The sequence below is a fragment of the Myotis yumanensis genome, unplaced genomic scaffold (genome assembly GCF_028538775.1).
Source record: "Myotis yumanensis isolate MYYU_CA2020_CCGP unplaced genomic scaffold, mMyoYum1.0.hap1 SCAF_8, whole genome shotgun sequence".
In the NCBI taxonomy this organism is placed as follows: domain Eukaryota; kingdom Metazoa; phylum Chordata; class Mammalia; order Chiroptera; family Vespertilionidae; genus Myotis; species Myotis yumanensis.
In genome coordinates this window covers 3,502,404-3,515,102 of record NW_027223759.1, presented here as the reverse complement: position 1 = coordinate 3,515,102, position 12,699 = coordinate 3,502,404, and the positions used below count along the sequence as shown (strand labels likewise).

Sequence of the window (12,699 nt, the reverse complement as noted above, 5' to 3'; positions counted from 1 at the left end):
TACTGGCCAAGCTCTTGCTGGGGTGCCCGGGCCTTTTCTTTCGGTGTACGTCCTCGGACGGCAGTACCCCGCGGTCTTTCTCTTAGAAACCACCCCCGTGGCAGCCTCCTCCAGAGACAATTCATTTCTGTTTTATTTTTTGTTAATCCTCACCCGAGGTACTTTCCATTGATTTTTAGAGTGAGGGAAGGGAAGGAGAGAGACAGAGAGAGAAACATGGATATGAGGAAAACACATCAGTTGGTTGCCTCCTGCAGTGCCCCTACCAGGCAGGGGATCGAGCCTGCAACCGAGGGACACGCCCTTCTGTCCACGGCCAACGTTCTAACCACTGAGCCAAACCGGCCAGGGCTAGGTCCAATTTCTTTAAAGAAGGTGAGACTATAAAGACACCTGGGGTGCACTGTGACTCCTGCTCAGGATTCCACAGCCCCGAGGGCTGAATCCAGACAGGGCCACCCAGGCCTCCCAGCAGCCTCTCCCCTGCCCCGGGGATCAGCATGTCCCAAGGGCGCTGTCCCCCGCAGGGAGCAGACCCCGCTGACCTGCGACAAGCACAGTGTGCGCGTGGACACCGCTCTGAGCCCCTGCGATGCTCCGGCTGCACGCGGTCACAGCTTGGCCCCCCACCCTGAAGGGCTGGCAGTCCTCTCGGAAATCGCTTTTTATCCTACGATTCCCCCAAGTCAGCCTCCCCTGACTCAGCTATCAGCACTTTCGGAAACTTTCCAGGTCCTTTCCAAAACACCCAAATGAACTTTCACAGAGACAACTATGCTTGCCTCTATTTAAAATGTGATATTAAATACAGTCAGCGCAACCACCAGAGACGGGTTTGGGATCCACACAGCTGAGTCTGGATGAGCATCGATCCCCACCTCAGGCGCCCCGGGCAGCGCTCGCTGGGCACCGAGGGTGTGTGTGCTGGGCATCGGCTGACCCATGGGACTCCGTGGGACTCGGGGAAGAAAGCCAGGGAAGCCAGCAGACGAGACACTGCGAGAATGGCCGGCACCAACGTATCGCCAAGCTACAAACCCGGGGGGTTTTCAAAACCATATCCGAAAACCGTACTGACTCTGTCCCGAACGGACAGTCGAAAGAAAGGGCTCCAGTCATTTTAAAAAGCACAAAAGTAACACTTCAAACCCACAACCAGACAGAGTCAAGAGTACAAGGCCACGTGTCATTCCCATAACCTGCCTCTTAAAGATAGAAAGAGCAAACACACACGCTACCATTAAAAACTAAATTTGAGTTTCATACTTTAAAATGACACACTTTAAAACTGTCGACAGACGCGAATGTTCCTCTCAAGGTCGCCCAGCGAAGTCTGGTGCTTCTATTTTAGGAGGCCAAACAGTGACCATCCATAATTTGTATACGTCTAGAAATCAGATCATCAGCATCTTCAATAAAAACATAAACTTTTAGGTAGAAATCATTTTTTTTTTTTGGAGTGAAAATAAAAATAATTCCATGGAGTTGAAATAGCAACTCTGTAACTTTTACCTGTAGTTTTTTTTTCCGTCAAGAAAAACTATTTTTCCAGGGGATTGTCCAGGGCGGGGGGAAAAAAAAAAAGGACACATATGTAATACCCTTTGTAATACTTCAAGCAATAAAAAAAAAAAGGAAGAAAAACTATTTTAAATATAACGATGTTAAATGCAATAAACATTAATATTTCAAGAAAATGACTTTAAATGTAATAATATTACATGCAATAAACATTAATATTTCAAGAAAATAGATTTTAAATGTAATAATATTACAGGTAGAAATCATTCTGATGTACCTCAACAGACTATTGGGAGAAACGCCACGTAAACACATATACACCAGAGACTCTAAAACAACCAACCACAGTTTAAACAACACATACTCACAAGTCAACCCGACCCCTTCACCAACACCAACACGCAGCTTCAAATAGGGCAGCCTTCGCCTCTACACAGCTTCCACCAAAAACAGACACAAAAACATCTGAGCAGAAAGGCAGAACAACTCCCCCCGTAAAGCAATTCCGCCCCCACTCTCCTGGGAGAGCTACCCGCTCCGTCTTACTCTAACCAAGGTTTGCCCTTGGGAAGAAAAACAAGAACCCAAAACCAAACTCTTGAGAGAGAAAAACATTACTTTGTGGAAAGAGGTAAACTCACATATAAATTTTACTGAACCCTGGCCTATCAGTGATGGCGAACCTTTTGAGCTCGGCGTGTCGGCATTCTGAAAAACCCTCACTTAACTCTGGTGCCGTGTCACATAGAGAAATTTTTTGATCTTTGCAACCATAGTAAAACAAAGACTTATATTTTTGATATTTATTTTATATATTTAAATGCCACTTAACAAAGAAAAATCAACCAAAAGATGAGTTCACGTGTCACCTCTGACACGCGTGTCATAGGTTCGCCATCACTGGCCTAAATCATTGTCCCCACTATTTCTTTTCTTAACCATGAGGACAGGATTACAAAATGGTTTAGTCTTGTCATCCAATCAGGTTCCTTACAGAGTTCACCTCACACAACTGTTATGCCTGAGAGAACGGATTCTTGGGGATGGGAGACGGAGTTGGCGTTGAGAAAGAGTTGAAGACGACATGATTCCTTCCAGGAAGAGGAGAGAGCCCGCAACACCAAGGAACTGGACGCCAAGGAAGCAGGAGGAGCGGGGGGGGGGGACGACCAGAAGGGCACAGGTCACCAAGGCCACGGACAGGAGCGTGACCAGTTGGAGCAGGAGGAACAGTCACTCAACAGTGTGGGGGGTGAGGGAGCCCGGGGCAGGGAGAGAGGCAGGTTGGGCATTGGGCTTCGCATCCATCTCGTAGGGGCTGAACTGTGTCCCCCCAAATTCTATGTCCCCCCAAATTCTGTGTCCCCCCAAAATTCGCATATTGAAACCCTAATCCCCAGGACCTCAGGATGTGACTGTGTGTGGAGATGGGCCCATTAAGGAGGCGATGAAGTTAAAATGAGGCCGTTAGGACGGACCCTCATCCAATACGACCCTCTGAGGACACAGCAAGGCGGCCTGCAACCCAGGGAGAGGCCTCAGAGGAAATCAAACCCGCGGTCGCCTTGATCGTGGACTTCAGCCTCCAGAGTCAACCTGTGGGTCAGGCTTCAGGCTTCAGCCTTCCCTAACACCTCTCAGACAAGCAGCAGCCGGTGCCAACGTGCCCCATACCTATCAAGAAGGGGCCCAGGACCGGGCACCGGCACCAGCCTATCTTGCTTCACGCCTGGCCTCGCCTGGGCACTTCCAAGCTCAATACAAAAAGCGGCCATCCGCAGATTGCTCAGCAGCTCCCGCCAGGTGGCCCCAAGGGCATCAAGGGAAAGCTGGAAAGTTCACTGAACTTTTAAAAAAGTAACTGCAATCAATGGGACTTTGAGGAAATGTGTCAGGTTTGGCAAAGTTTTCTTTGTAAAAACGTATTTTGGTAATTTTCCAGAATTCTGTTCTTCTGGTTTGGAAAAGTTTAAAACTCTGACATAACAAAATGGTACCGACACAGGTAACCCTAGGGAAAACAGGGAAAGAGGAAAACTTTAACTTCAGCACTCTCTCCATCATTCACAACCCCCCCCCCCCTCCTGCGCCCCAAGCCCTCCAAGATTCCCGGTGCTCTTAGTGAGCGAGGGAAGTGAGTGAGTTAATTTGTTCTTTCTTTCTTTCACTGGTTCTAGGTGTGACTAAATAAGAGGCAATCTAATTTAGATTTTTTTTTAGGGCAAAGGTTACATGTATTTTTACAATTAAAAATAAGAAGTAGGCGATGCTTCTGAAATCCAAAGTGATGATGATGATAGAAATGCTATTAGCACCGTGACGTCAAAAGACGGTCGACTCTGAGGTAATGGGTACCAAGCTTGGATTTACATGGGTTTGGGGAGAGAGTGAAATATCCCCTGAGAAAGAAAACTGAGCAAGAAGTCAAAAGACTTGGTTGGGTTCAGGTTCCCAAATCTATCCCCAGCTAGCTTTCTGAGCCTGAGTAGGTCTCCAATGCAAGGAAGGGGTTATAGCAGCAACCTTTAAGGCCGCTTCAACTTGAATACTCTACCACCCCAAAATCAAAACACCCATGGATGGCCCTAACCGGTCTGGCTCAGCGGATAGAGCGTCGGCCTGCAGACTGAAGGGTCCCAGGTTCGATTCCGGTCAAGGGCATGTACCTTGGTTGCAGGCACATCCCCAGTGGGGGGGCGTGCAGGAGGCAGCTGATTGATGTTTCTCTCTCATTGATGTTTCTAACTCTCTATCCCTCTCCCTTCCTCTCTGTAAAAAATCAATAAAATATATTTAAAAATAAAACACCCATGGATAACCAAGTTCTACCTTTAAAGAAGGTGTGATGTCAACAGAATACAGAATAAAATTAAACAATTTAAGAATTTGAAAACATGAATTTAAATACATGGGTGAGAGGTCCTTAAGGAATCATGTAATTATGGATTTTTGAGAGACATCCCTGAAACTTATAAAGCTGTCAAGTCTGCCGTGGCCCCCTTCCCCAGGGTCACGGAATACGCAGTATTCTGCTCCTGCAGAGAGAGAAGGTTCCTGAGCCGGACCCCGTGCGATAGCTCACACGTTGCTATGAATGCCTCGCCTCACCAAGTGGGAACCTCTTCCTCCTGGCTCACCAGAGCGGGTAGGTGGAAACTGCTCTACTTATTCCAAGATTGCTAGAGACCCACACAGGAACCCGTCGTGCAAACTGGCAGGAGCCCCGTGCTCGTAAAAATTAAGCTTCTCCCAAACGCATTTAGGCTGGACTGTCTTCTGACGTGAGTAAAGCAGTGACAATCCTTTGAAAGCACTTTCAAGGGGAAAATGACCCCCGCGGAACCCAGCACCTCTGCGAGCTCAAGATTGTGAGCAGGGCTTCGGGGTCTAATAGTCAGTAATTTAAAAGGAAGCCGCACGGAGGGAGGAGAGGGAAGGCGAACGCAAAAAGGGAAGCAGGGCCGGCAGGAATGTAACCAGTGTGGCTGTTTTTAGAGTTTCTTCCTGGATAAAGGGTGTGGAAAATCGCTCTCATGAAACCGGTGAAAATGAGCGGGCACAGGACGCGCACGCACTGCATACAACAGGGCCCATAACCAAGGTCTGTTCCGCTGCCCTTTCGACTCAGTTCTCCAAAATCTCTTGAAGGGTACTGAGCACTTGTGTTTTTTTAATACAGTTTAAGAACCTGGAATGCACAGTTTTGAATTTTCATGTTAACACAGCGAAACGAGTGCAATTTCAAAGCATCCGGAGTCCACCAGGGTGGGTGGGAAAGCCCAGGGAAGCAGGGACCAGGCCTCCTCCCGGCCTCCCAGCTGCCCAGGAGCCAGGGGCCTGGCACGTAGAAGCTCCGGATTCTTGTTTGATAAGAGAAGGGAGATGATCAGTTTCACTCCTCTCTAGACCTCACCTTCTAACTCCTATCCTGAAAGAGTGTAAGTCCATCCCCACTCTCCTCTCCTCGCACAAAACCCCCTCCCTCAGCCCCGCCCTGCAGCGCTTCTCACACCATTTCATCCGCAGACACCAGGCCCTCAGCTCCCCTTGGAGACCAGAGATCAGACAACGCCCCCTCACCCCACCCGAGAACTCCCCCCTGAAGAGAAAGATGCGCCCAGGAGAGGGAGCCAGGAAGACCAGGCAGGGCTGGCTCGGCTCTCGCCCTCTCTCCCTCACTTGGGGAAGGGGGGTGATGCAGGATGGGGAGCCAAGCACAAGCCCCAGAAAAGAAGGGGAAACTCAGAAGCTTCCGATCATCCCTCCCAGCTCTGCTCTAGCTGCTGGCACCCACAGGACCAGCTCCGGGTGACACAGGAAACCGGCCAGGCGGGAGGGAGACTGTCAGGGGGAGCTCTCCGACTCCTTAAAAGTGGCCTGAAGCCTCACAGAGCACCACCCAGGAGGCCGTGTGCTGTTCTGGAAAGACCGTCTTGGGCTCGACCTCTACCCGCCAACCTCTACCCACCATGGAGGTTTCCGCATTCCCTCATCTGCAGGCATCCCCTCGGGAGGACAGTGCGGAGATGAAGTGGCAGGAGCATGGAGAGTGCCCAGGATGAGGCCAGACGTGCCCACATCTCATCGACAGGCACGTCTGTCCTCATCCTGGGTACTCTCCATGCTCCTGCCACTTCATCTCGTCCGACATGGGGCCGTCCGTCAACCCACTCATTCTCTGGACACTGGGCAGTTCTTGCCCACAATGCGGATGAGCCTGAAGTCCAGGAGCAGCCTCCGTGGGTTGACGGACGGCGGTGCTGAGGACAGGCTGAGGACGGGGTGCCGGCAGGTGGAGGGAAGCGGCAGGAAGACACCGAGGACCTGCACCCGCCAGGGCCACCCCGTTATTCAACACCTTCTCCCACGGAAGGTGCCTCCTACACCCCACGGCCCTAAAAGGACCCGCCACTCTCTCCGGGGGCAGCGAGCAACAGGATGGTGCTCCCTGAGACCCCAAGCAACCCATCCTTAAGGGAGGCAGTGTCAGAGACTGGCCCCGCCACACCCTCGCGTCGGAGTGGGCATTGTGCTCCGCTTCCTCCCACCCTCTCGCTCCTGTTTGTGTTCAGTCTCTGTCTCGGCAGCCAGCACGTGTGGGCGTGGCCTTGGCCACCACAGCTGCCACAGCTGTTCTCTTCACTTCACCACCATCTACTCTCCGGGCCACCGATCTGGCCGGCTCCAGCCTTTGAGGCTCCACAGATTTCCTTCATTGCTTTTTTTTTTTTTTAATTGACTTCAGAGAGGAAGGGAGAGGGAGAGAGAGAAACATCAACGATGAGAAAGAATCATTGATCGGCTGCCTCCTGCACGCCCCTCACCAGGGATCCAGCCCGCAACCAGGGCACGTGCCCTGACTGGGAAATGAAACCTTACCTCCTGGTTCACAGGTCAACGCTCAACCACTGAGCCACGCCGGCTGGGCTTCTTCGTTGCTTTTTAATGCATCGCTGTGTGCTGAGTAAAATGGGAATGGATGGGGAAGGTACTGACCACTGACAAGAACCTACAAGAGGCTCTGAGAGCGCGATGCCAGTGAGCATCCCGCCTCCTTCGTAGCTGGGAGCTGGGAAGGTGCTCCCTGTAAGAACTCAGACCTGGCGTCCGCATCCCCTCCCTGTCAATATCCCGTGGAGGGGACTTTCCCGGGATGAGGAGACAAGTTCCCGCACCTACACCACATCCTCGAAGACCCCAAACGGTGTCCTAGCCTGAAATAATTAAACAAGTGAAGGTAGGCCTTCCGGTCTTCAAAGTCTTATCTTGGAAACAAAAAGCCAGTATCGACGTTTCCCTTTGCCCAGCAGCATTCTGAGAAACCCACACACCAGTGGTGATGCTCGGGCTATCAGCCACTCCGCTCCTGCACTTGATGGTCACTCTTGGGTCAATGTCAGGTATCTTTGTCCAGCACCACCCTCCATTCCACTCAAGGACGGAGAGCCCAGCTGGCGTGGCTCAATGGTTGAGTGTCGACCTATGAACCCGAGATCACAGTTCGATTCCCGGCCAGGGCATGTACCCAGGTTGTGGGCTCCATCGCCAGTAGGGGGCGCGTGGTGGAGCCAGTCAATGATTCTCTCTCATCATTGATGTTTCTCTCTCCCTCTCTCTCCCTCTCTGAAATCAATAAAAAAAAAAAAAATATATATATATATATATATATATATTTTTAAAGGGCCCTGGCCGGCTTGGCTGAGTGGATAGAGCGTCAGCCTGCAGACTGAAGGGTCCCGGGTTCGATTCCGGCCAAGGGCACATGCCTGGGTTGTGGGCTTGATCCCCAGTAGGGGGGCGTGCAGGAGGCAGCCAATCAATGATTCTCTCTCATCATTGATGTTTCCATCTCTCTCTCTCCTCCCTTCCTCTCTGAAATCAATAAAGAAATATATTACAAAAAATAAATCAATAAAAATAAATGAAAAAAAAGAAAAGAAAGGAAGGACGGATACCACCTCCGTTCCCTTTCCAGGTTGATGCCTACGCTCACCCGCTTTCCCTGTGGGGAAAAGATGAACGCAGAGATTCTGTGGAATGTGTGTTCCCACGAGGCCCAGAAAGTCGATGATCTCAGAGGATATTCTAAAGAAAGACCCTTGACACTTCCCGAAGAAAGAATGTCTTCTGTGCGAGGGCAGGGACACAAAGCATGTGCTGGGAAAAATCTACGGCTGCTGCCGCCGCGTATGTTTCCAATTCTGATGGCCCATTTCCTCTTTATAATCACATTCCTCCCCGCCTTCCCCTTCTGAAAGGGACCCTGGCACTGGCCTCAGGAAAGAAGCAGAGTGCGGCTCCGACACAGGCCGGGAGAGGAGAAGGCTGTGATGCCAACAGCACAGAACGCTCGGATCCTCCATTGGGCCGGCTCCATTCCACCGCTTTTAAATGTTTCCAAAAGTGAACTTAAATGTTGGCACGCCGAACTTTAGAAACATAAAGCTTCATTCACATAAAGCGTATTCACGCAGGCCTTCACCCAGCACAAAGCCTTTTAGCGATACAGTGTGAGGAGCTGGGATGCCATTGGTCTGGCCTTCCAACCACCTCTCGGTGGTTCTGGAGGAATCGATGATGGCGATATATGTGAATGTGATTCACAACCCGCAAAGGGCTGCTAATCAAACGGTTGCTATTCCCGTTACTAAGAGATCTCATACCCTACAGCAGGGGTCCTCAAACTACGGCCCGAGGGCCACATGCGGCCCGCCGAAAACATTTATCCGGCCCGCCGGGTGTTTTTGCCGCTGCAGTGTGCATAGGAATTTGTTCAGTTTTTTTTTAAACTATAGTCCGGCCCTCCAATGGTCTGAGGGACAGTGAACTGGCCCCTGTTTAAAAAGTTTGAGGACCCCTGACCTAGAGTGTATACTTCAAAGAGAAAGGGCCCAGCCAGTGTGGCTCAGTGGTTGGGCGTTCACCCATGAACCAAGAGGTCACGGCTCGATTCCCCGTCAAGGCACATGCCCTGGTTGCCGGCTGCATCCCCAGTAGGGGCTGTGCAGGAGGCAGCCGATCCATGATTCACTCTCATCATGGATGTTGCTCTCTCTCTCTCCCTCTCTGAAGTCCGTAAAAATATATTTTAAAAAAAAAGAGATAAAGGATCTTGGCATCAGAGAAGGGAATTCAAATCTCCCCTCCACCGCTTACTACCTACACGATTAGGCTGTAAGAGGCCGGTGACCAACCTCCACCCTAGGCTTCCCGCTAGCGAGCTGGGAGGATTCAGGGGGTCGTGCATGTAAACCCCTCTACACACAGGGGACCCTTCCTCAAGGGTAGCGGCAGCTATGGTCAGGCCCTTCAATTACCATCCACGTGCCCAGCCACTGAAAACTGTAGAAGGGAAGGGGAGAGAGGAGAGCCTCACCCACCAGGAGGACTAACGCCAAGCCGTGGATCCTATAATCTGAGGATCCCTTCTTAAACCACCCCACCCCACCCCCACTCCTTCCCCTTCCCCATGGACGTCAGAAGCTCCTAGCTGCTTTGCATAACAGCAGCAACCAGCGAGAGTCCATCTCTAATACCAGGGTTGGCCAGCGATGATTCCATCCATGATTTGTCCCACCCCGTGAAGGGGATGCGGCCTCCACGGGGCATCCATCAGACACCTGTGGCCAGAGACCAACCATTTCAATATATTTTTCTTGATTTCAGAGGGGAAGGGGGGGGAGAGAGAGAGAAAGAGAGAGAGGGAGGGAGGGAGATGGAAACATCAATGATGAGAGAGAATCACGGATCAGCTGCCTCCTGCACACGCCACACTGGGGATCAAGCCTACAACCCAGGCATGTGCCCTGACCAGGAATGGAACCGTGACCTCCTGGTTCATAGGTTGACGCTCAACCACTGAGCCACACCGGCCGGGCCAGAGACCAACCATTTAAGAGGATCCCTGGCCGCGTCTCCAGTAGCAGTCACGGTCTCATGCTTTGCATTGTGTTCATGTATGTGCCAGGCAGTACTTGGGGGGAATCTAATGAGGCTCTATTTTACACAACAATTCACAACAGGAACGAAAAATCCGAAACGGCCAGAGAACAGTAAGCGAGGAGCCTCCCTCGGCTCCCTGCCCGGGGCAGCGTTTCGCCAGCTTGCCGGCTGGACAGCGTCCCGCTTCCACGTCACAGCGCAGTGGCTCCTGAGGACAAGTCTCCCTGCTTTGCCTCCTGAAGATCTGACCACATCCCCCAGAAGGAGCCGGCCCAGGGCCGCGGCTTGCACAGCTCTTTTCCATTACCACTTAGCGGCAAGGAAAACGTTTTTTCCCCTAAAGTAAGCTTCTCACTTGCCTCCTAAGCTCAGGAGGCTTTCAAACTCGTTCACCCTAAGATGAATGGCCCGCGGGTGGTTTCCAGGTGGGCCCGCAGGCTTGTCAAGGAGGTTGCTCTAAGCCACTTGCCAGGTCTGCCTGCAGCCTGCCTGCCTACCGACTGACCAGACCGACCAGAACTGTGTCCTAAGTCACCCACAGTCACTCTCACCGCCAGTCCCACTTGGGGACCCTTTCCTCCCTGTCCCACAGGCACAAACCATGAATGCCTGGGAACGTCAGCCTCCTCCCCAAACAGTGCCGCTGGGAATACCCCATTCAAACAACTCTCACCGTTCAACCCCCACCCCCCACACACACAGCTCCCTCCCGGGTCAGCCCATCCTCCTGGGTTTCTGGATTCCCATCTAGGAAAGAGTCCCTTAACAAATGCCCAACAGGTTGCATTTAGTTCTCCCTCCCCTAAGAAAAATCCCCGTTCACCAAAATGGGAAGCGTTCCCTTGCTCCTTCCAGATGACCCGCCATGGGGGAGCGAGGGCCATGGGGGAGCCGGGGCCGTGGGGGAGGAGGGCGCAAAGCCGGGCTCCTGCCTCAAAACCCACACATGGGCTGTGTGGTGTGTTTTCTGGGAAAGACTGTAAAAGGGTTTTCAATTCAGCGTTACATAATCCGATTCATTTCTTTAGCAATGGCTCATTTTCTGGTGGTTTCCCGCCCCCTCCCCCCAGACATTCCTGGGAAATTGTTGTGTTTTACTATTACAAATTATTTTATGTCCGAATCGATTCTCTAAATGTGCCTCCTACCATTCGGCCAATGTCCACGAGCTGCACACACAGACACCCAGGCACGCACATACACACAGATACCCCGATTCGTAGGGGGGGAAAAACAAATAAAACCCCCCAAAAAAGTGGTCTTCCCCTGTAACGAACAAGATCTGATTTCAGGAAAGTAACCTTGGGGAGCGCCCAGAACTCGGGGAAGCTCACCACTTGTTGCAGCCACGAGCGCTCCCCCGCAGCCTGAACAAAGCATTGCAAACGCGCTCCGGAACCCGGCAGGGCCCGCGGGCGGCATGTGGTGTGTTTGCAATTAGCTCTCCACCCCGGACCCCGCGTCACCCCCTTCCCAGCCCTCTCCCGGCCCAGCACCCGCCGGGACTCCCGTCCCCAATCTGGTTTCCATCCCCTTCCCGCCCCCGCCCTGCCCTCCCGGGAACCGTGAATCAATCCCGTCCCGGGCAGGAAGCCGGCGCCAGGGCAGCCCCTCGCCGGCGGAACAAAGGAGCGAGCGCAGCTGCCCGCGCGGCAGCCCGCGGCCCCGGCCCCTTCCCCGCCGCGGGGCGCGCCGCACCTGAACCCCGCTCCCTCCCATTGTTCTCCCTCCGCCCTCCTCCCCGGAGGCCGCCGCGTCCTTTCAGGGAGCCGGGGGGCGGCGAGCGGCTGGGGGCCGGGAGATGGACGGGGTGCGGGGGGCGCGGGGAAGAGCGGAGTCCCTGTGCCCACGGGGACGCGGGGAACGGGGCGAAGTAGGAGCAACTTCGTCTCCGAGCCCCCAAGCCTCGCTCCAGACCCCGAAGCCACTGCGGGGTCACCCACCCTGCGCGCCCTCCACGGGGCGCGGGGTCTCGCCGCAGCGCCGCCTCCCCCCGCCGCCCCGCGCCCCGCGGGGACCCGGGCACAAAGGCGCGGGGCGCACGCTTCGCCGCCCCCGAGGGCCGCGCGGACCCGCGGAAAGGGCAGGGGAGCGGGGAGCGGGGAGCGGGGAGAGGGAGCGAGCTCTCCATACCTCGCCGGGCGCCGCTCGCCTCCTCGCCGTCCTCTCTCCGCGGCACCGGGGCGCGGGCCCCCGCGAGGCTGCCGGGCGGGCGCTGTCCCGCCGCTGCGCCCCCTGCGCGCTCGGGCTCCGTCCACGCGCGGTGCCGGGGCTGCGGTGCGCGCGGGGCGGCGAGCGGAGTGCGGGCGCCGCGGAGCGCGGGCTGCGGCGGGAGCTGGGCCACTCCCTCCCGGCGGGGCCGCCCAGGGGCGGGGGCGGCGACCTCGCAGCCGGATTCGCCCCTCCGCGCGCCCGCGGGACCCGAGCCGCCGCCTCCCGGCCGCTCACCTCCGGCCTCCCGGTGCTGGCCGCACAGCGCCCCCCGGCGAGCGCCAGGGGCAGCTCGGCACCGCGGGGAGAGCCCAGATGGGACTGGAATGGGAGAGAGAGGGGGGCGGCCTCCGTTCCCCCCAAAGGAAGGCGCGGTCCTTGGACCCATTTTACGCGCGGACTGACTAGTGTCACCGCGGGCGCGGGGAGCGGGCGGGTTGGCAGCTAGAAGCCAGCCGGGGGCAAAGGCCTGCAAAGAGTGGGAGTGTGCTCAGTCCTTCCTCCTCTTCCAGATAAAAAAGTTTG

The 12,699-nt window shown here is 54.3% G+C and overlaps 1 protein-coding gene across 1 annotated transcript in view; it reads right to left on the bottom strand.

The window, feature by feature from the left end:
- Positions 1 to 12,237, bottom strand: part of MYO1B (myosin IB) — a 137,345-nt gene extending 125,108 nt beyond the window's left edge. The window contains exon 1 of the mRNA XM_070421720.1: positions 12,097 to 12,237. The gene's annotated coding sequence lies outside the window, so the exon portion shown is untranslated. The remainder of the gene's footprint in view (positions 1 to 12,096) is intronic.
- Between the last annotated feature and the right edge of the window lie 462 nt (positions 12,238 to 12,699).